The sequence below is a fragment of the Haliotis rubra genome, unplaced genomic scaffold (genome assembly GCF_003918875.1).
Source record: "Haliotis rubra isolate DU_JTF1 unplaced genomic scaffold, ASM391887v1 Scf441, whole genome shotgun sequence".
Lineage (NCBI taxonomy): Eukaryota > Metazoa > Mollusca > Gastropoda > Lepetellida > Haliotidae > Haliotis > Haliotis rubra.
Genome location: NW_025767126.1, coordinates 135,233 through 141,877, shown reverse-complemented (window position 1 = coordinate 141,877; position 6,645 = coordinate 135,233). Strand labels below are relative to the sequence as shown.

Genomic DNA, 6,645 nt, shown 5'->3' with positions numbered 1-6,645 from the left:
ACACAAATGGTCTTTGTTCATAACCAGACGGGTTTGTGATAATGTCAATAAGACAATTGGTAACGTCACTTACGGGTCATGGGAAATGTCTTTTCTGTATCGAGTATGACCTCCTTTAGCAATCGCTTCGATATAATCAAAACACACAAATGACGAAAATGACTGTCTGAGCATCGAACACACACCAATTTGCCTTGATTAGTGTCGTACTTCATTTTATTTCGAACATTTGTAATATTCGTTTCTTTTGGAATTCAGTATACATAAAGGAGAGATTCTACCAATCTCAATGTTTCGGAGGATGTTCTTAATTTCTTGTTACGATTCAGTTTCCAACTGCTGCCTAGAATGCATATATATACTACTTCAAACAAGTATATTTTCATTATATCTCAGTGACGTGAATGACAAACAGAACACACAGAGTTATTTCAGATACTGTGTCATTTTGTGTGTGGAACAGTTGAGAAACCGAATAATTCTCGCACCTCGAGTGAGTTTTTTTATGAGAAGTAGCATACCATTTCACACAATACTGGTGCCTGACTCTGAGGGTGTGGGTTCGAATCCCGGAATGGACTCAAGCCAAAAAGTACTAGAATTTGTACTTTAGTAAGAAAGTGAAATCCCAAATATAACATATGTTACATTCGACCACTTTCTAAATGGCATTGTGTAATCATAGCTTTCGGCCGTGGGAGCCGTGCCAATTAACACTTATCAGAGGGGTACAGAAAGTCTGCAGTCTAGACTACCAGTTATCCGACTTCCATTTTTGTGGAAGTCGCGGTGGCTGAGCGGGTTAGGCGGCTGACTTTGCGTGTTGGCGAATAGGTACGTGACTCTGAGGGTGTGGGTTCGAATGCCGGATGGGACTCAACCCAAAAAGTACTAGAATTTGGTGCTTTACTAAGAAAGTGAAATCCCAAATATAACATATGTTACATTTGAGCACTTTCAAAATGGCATTGTGTAATCACATGATCAGTTATCGTATCTTAGGGTGTCAATCACTGGATTGTCTGGTCCAGACTCGATAACCGCGTCATGCAGCTGTAGTGCGGCGTCATACAAACACATAGTCATGACGTAGTCAGAAGTGTACAGGGGCGGTGGGGTAGCCTAGTGGTTAAAGCGTTCGCTCGTCACGCCGAAGGTCCGGGTTCGATTTCCCACATAGGTACAATGTGTGAAGCCCATTTCTGGTGTCCCCGCCGTGATATTGCTGAAATATTGCTAAAAGCGGCGTAAATACAAATTCAGTCAGTCAGTCAGTCAGAAGTGTACAATATTTCTTACGGGTGTGGAAAGGGTTTTGACGTTTCTGTGGATACAAGACACAAACATTCTTTAACTCGCACCAAAGTTTATTCCCTTAGGCGTTCATGCATATTCACATTTATACTTCTTTTCTTTAACTTTAAAAATACCACAAAGCAGAAATAAAGACTTGCTAAGTAAATTATTCTTAACAGCAAAACAACATGAAAATTCTAAGTATATTACTTCAAAATTAACAATTACAAATTAAATGAATAAAATGTACAATTAACAAAACCTTCAAATAATATTACTATATTATGCATTTAAAATATATTATAACAGCTAGCACACAATGCTACTTACATTTGTGTTCTTGCCTAACAAACAGCTGATATCTTCAGCATGGAGGCAGTGAAAAGCCATGTGGTCTGACGAACATCACTAACAGTAAGCGGAAGTAATCTAGACCTGACAATCATGATAATACCTTATGGAAACCTAATAACAGTTATAGCCTAGCTAGACTTTTCTGAACTTATGAACTAAATTTTAACGTGAAAAATTAACACATTATTGTAATAATTTTGTACTTTGCAACATACAATTATAACCTTTTGACAAAAAATAACATATTTCTGCATCAGCAGTTGCAATTTGACAAATGGAGTGAGTGAGTGAGTGAGTGAGTTTAGTTTTACTCCACTTTTTGGCACTATTCAAGCAATATCACGGCGGGGGGCACCAGCAATGGTCTTCACACAATGTACCGATGTGGGGAATCGAACCCGGGTCTTCGACGGTTTAACCACTAGGCTACCCCACCGCCCGATTTGATAAATGGAAGCCGGCTGGATTAAAAGCCTTTCAGTAGTAGTGTAACCTACTTAAACATGTAGGCAAGTTTTAACTTAGTTGTAAATATCACCCGAGATATTCAGTGATAGCAAGACAAAGTTATATCAATCTTCAAAACAAGTAAAATAATTCAAAGACATTTGTAACTGAGTTGTAAATATCACCTACGATAGTACATTTATGCAAAATTCTTTATTGACGTAAGGTGTCAGTGCAGATATACGTTGATGACAAAAATGTCGTGTCCTAAGTTTCTTATCGAAACTTCTCTCAACACATTCTACAATTACTACTATGTAGCCACTTACTTCAGGCAACTGTTCTGAACTAGATTTTGCAAATATTCAATACTGTTTAAAGGTACTGTTTACACATGACGGGATGTATTGTAAAACAAATTCGTAACGTTGAAAAGATTATTGTCATGAGTTCAGTAAATGATGAAACTCAGTGAAAATTGGCAAATTCTTAACAAAACTTTACACCAAAACGCAGCTGTTCACATGTACGATATTTGCACAAGCTTTTCAGCAATTTGATGCATGATCCTCATGCAATTCATCTACATAAGGTTTACAGTTGGTTCCCCCAAGTTAGTGGAGAAATTCTTCTTCGATGTAACCACATATATATACATAACATATAGTGAGTGCTTTAAGTGAGTCTAAACTTTTGATGGGTAGTATACATTCTCAAATGTTATGTTTTCCTGTACTTTGGTCAGCATACTCGGCACCACTTCCTAAGTATCCTTTCCATTCCGTGACCTGATGTGATGATGATAGAGACATTCTCCAGCCAGGGTTAGTAGTGCCAGACCCGCACCCGCTGCTGCTGCTGCCACGCTCCCTTCAAAGTATTCAAGTGTCGCTGGCTTTACCAGCTTGTCAGAGCGACATCCACCTTTCTTAGATACTAACCCGTGTTCTTGCATCCATTTCTGTATCAACCCACTATCTATCAGCATTTGCATCCTGAAAGAAAAGTAAATTAGAAATTAAAATCGCAAATCATTGAGTGTGTGAATGTTGTTTTACGTAAGCAAGCATGCAAAATCTGAATTAATCTTTTTGGTGTTTTCAAACAAAACTATTTCAGGTCTTAACTATGTTTTCATGTCCTTTCCTAAAGACAGCTTATGACTGTGGAAACGATTTTGTGGTAAATGAATATTATCATTCCCTATCATCATAATATCAACTAAACATTTTATGATACAAAAGGATATGATAGGATTACAAGCCAACAAATGGTGAATGATATAACGCATTGTGAAAAAAAACCCACATTTTATTACCCATTATTAATAATTTATTTGCTCAGCTACGATGTAAAATATACTCATGCCAATAATGGTTGTCACCCCTTCAATTTTTTATATGGGGTTGTGATGGGGGGGGGGTGACAACCATTATTGGCATGAGTATATTACATTATATCAGACAAAAGACAAAATGTCAAAAGTCAAAAACTTAAAATGGCAGTCCACACATTCAATAATATATACTTCCCATCAAAAGTTTAGATTCACTGGTGTATATAGAGCCACTTACTTCAGGCAACTGTTCTAAATTCAATTTTGCAAAATATTCCATACTGTTTGAAGTTACTGTATACTGATGTATTGTAAAACAATTTCGTAACGTTGAAATGATTATTGTCCTGAGTTAAAACAATGACAAAACTCAGCGAAACTTGGCGAATTCTTAACAAAACCTTACACCAAAAAGCATGCATGATATTTGCATATGCTTTTCAGCAATTTGATGTATAAACCTCGTGCAATTCATCTGCATAATGTTTGCATTTGGTATCCCCCAAGTTAGTGGAGAAATCAATCTTCGATGTAACCACACACACACACACACACACACACACACACACACACACACACACACACACACACACACACACACAACACACACACACACACACACACACACACACACACAACAACAACAAAAACAACAACACACACACAGACAGAGCAACCCATGCTAGCTACAAAAGGCGACTATGCTTGTCGTAAGAGGCGACTAACGGGATCGGGTGGTCAGGCTCGCTGACTTGGTTGACACATGTCATCGATTCCCAATTGCGCAGATCGATGCTCATGCTGTTGATCACTGGGTTGTCTGGTCCAGACTCGATTATTTACAGACCGTCGCCATATAGCTGGAATATTGCTGAGTGCGGCCTAAAACTGTTTACCGATAAATGCAATGAACACGTCACTATCTAATTCTGGAAACCCCAGACAGTGTCTGACAAAGGATTTGACAACATTCAACCTGTATTTATTATGCTAAGGATGGAAACTAGGAAAAATGAGGTTTTTTTCGAAACTACCCCATTTCGGGCCAATAGGAATTCCCATGAGTTGGAATATTTACGTTTGCTCAAAACTCATGTTTTGGTGGTTGTATTTGAATGAAAGTATGTTTATAAGTATCATCACCCAAAATTTAACTAATCTTAACTTAATTCTGATAATTTAGAGCGTTACAAAAATATCTCGCCTACAGGAGAAAAAGTTTGGCCCATGGGCGAGAATATTTACATTTGCTCAATATATATATGTTTTAGAGCATATATGTTGAGCCCAAGTACTAACTTCTCATGCACCAAAAATCAATTCGTGTTGATTACACTCACATATTATTTCTATAAATAAGTTTTTTCCAATATGGTATTCATATAGAAGTTTGGATTCACTTCTTGAATGTAGTTGAGGCAATTTTCAGCTTACTTGGTCAGAACGTTTTTGAGTAACCACAGACGTCTCACCGACAACGGACCATATAATTGTGAATACACAAGGCCTTTTCGAAAGTGGAAACCGCGGTGGTTGAGTGAGTAGGATGGCTGACTTTGTGCCTAACTCTTAGAGTGTTGTTTCAAATCCCGGATGGGTCTAAACCCACAAAAGTACTACAATCTGTACTTTACTGACAAATGTGATCCCAAATTTACCATATGTTATTAAATACAGTTTTGGCCTATAATACACGAATCTGGGACAGGTGATAAGCAATCTGGCACCGTTAGATTATAAATAAACATAATTATCAAAGTCGCACATAACGATCTCAAAACTCCACTTTTTAGTATAATTTCATGACAAAACTGATTTACTCAGGTACCACTCTGACCTGGAATACCTGCAGACAAAAATGTGTTTTATGGACACATACCCTCGTTCCAACTCTGACTTCAGTGGTGAGTTTGCTGGGAGACCAAAAGCTATCTGATCATTAAGTAGCCAGTCCCGGAGATATGCCAGTTTGCAATCCTTGGCCATGTACGCTTCTGTGGCAATGTCAAATACGATTGCGGCATGCTTTCCTTTCTGCATTTCACTGACGTGGTAGCTGTTGTTTGTCGACAGGACTTGTGGATCAGTCAGATTTTGTTTTTGAACTCTTTTCCAAATACGTTTCATGTCATCTCTTGTGGAATTCTGAAATGGAATATTTTCATATGCCTTTCAAGACAGACGATTATTAAACATGAAAGCAAATATGACGTAGCATCTTCTATGGCAGCAACGTCTTCTGTATATATAACCTTATTTTGGTATATTCTTACAGTCGGTTGATAATGGAGAACACATGTACATCTACGTCTTTAAGTGTCAAGTAGGTCTTTTCGCCCAAGCCTGACCTATGGTAGTTTAGGGCACTGAGTCAGGACAAAGCTCTTTTGCCCAACACACTACTTTAACCCTAACTTGACCAAGAACGATCCCAGTTCTATCAGTCGGAATCCTGAGCATTGATGATATTTGCACGACTTATCTTTTGAAATCGGCTGTCTGGTTATAATACCCTAGGTGATTTTTTAAGTCTGTAGTATTTAATTTGCCTAGGGGGTCTTAATCTCCAGAAGACGGATACTCATGGGCCAATCTTGTTTGGTAATTTGTTTAATCCTTCTGTGTATATTCTCCCAGGTTCCTTTGAGCTGCAGGTGGGTCATAGAATATCCAGACAAGCAGTCTGTTAGTCTTCATCCGTTTGGTAATCCAAAAAGTGTGAATGGTAAGCGGGTCATGTTGAATTTGGATCCAAATATCAGTGACATGGATTATGTATAAAATAACAAGCAACTAACCTGCTATCGAACTGATACATTTCACCACATGCTCATACGTCCCTCAATTCAAATAAAAGTATTGTCAAGCATAGGGGATACATGCCTGAATATATTTCTGTACTTCTCGACAAATAATCGGTTCCAAGTTCATTGGATCATAAAGTTGGATCTCAGGAACGTTTTCTGTCAGCTACCTTCTTAAGCTTTACGATCAACAGTCAAGCTCTAGTACTGAATGCTAACGCTAATGGCTTCTTCTTGATGATATTAATGTTCCATGTTGCGAAACTAACATGTGTAGTATTGAGAGACAGCTACAGATATGTCAGTATAAGTAGTCTCAGAAAAACGGTTTCAAATTTTCACTGACCAAATCAGGTTTTCTTCACATTTGTAAATTGAATAATTGTTCTTTCATGTTACACGCATCAA

General features: G+C 37.9%; 1 long non-coding RNA gene across 1 annotated transcript; it reads right to left on the bottom strand.

The window, feature by feature from the left end:
* Positions 1-2,729: 2,729 nt before the first annotated feature.
* Positions 2,730-5,423, bottom strand: LOC124289445. The gene is made up of 2 exons (XR_006901692.1): positions 5,313-5,423; positions 2,730-3,092 (listed from the first exon to the last, which is right to left on the bottom strand). It is a non-coding gene; the product is annotated as an uncharacterized LOC124289445 (long non-coding RNA).
* Positions 5,424-6,645: the final 1,222 nt, after the last annotated feature.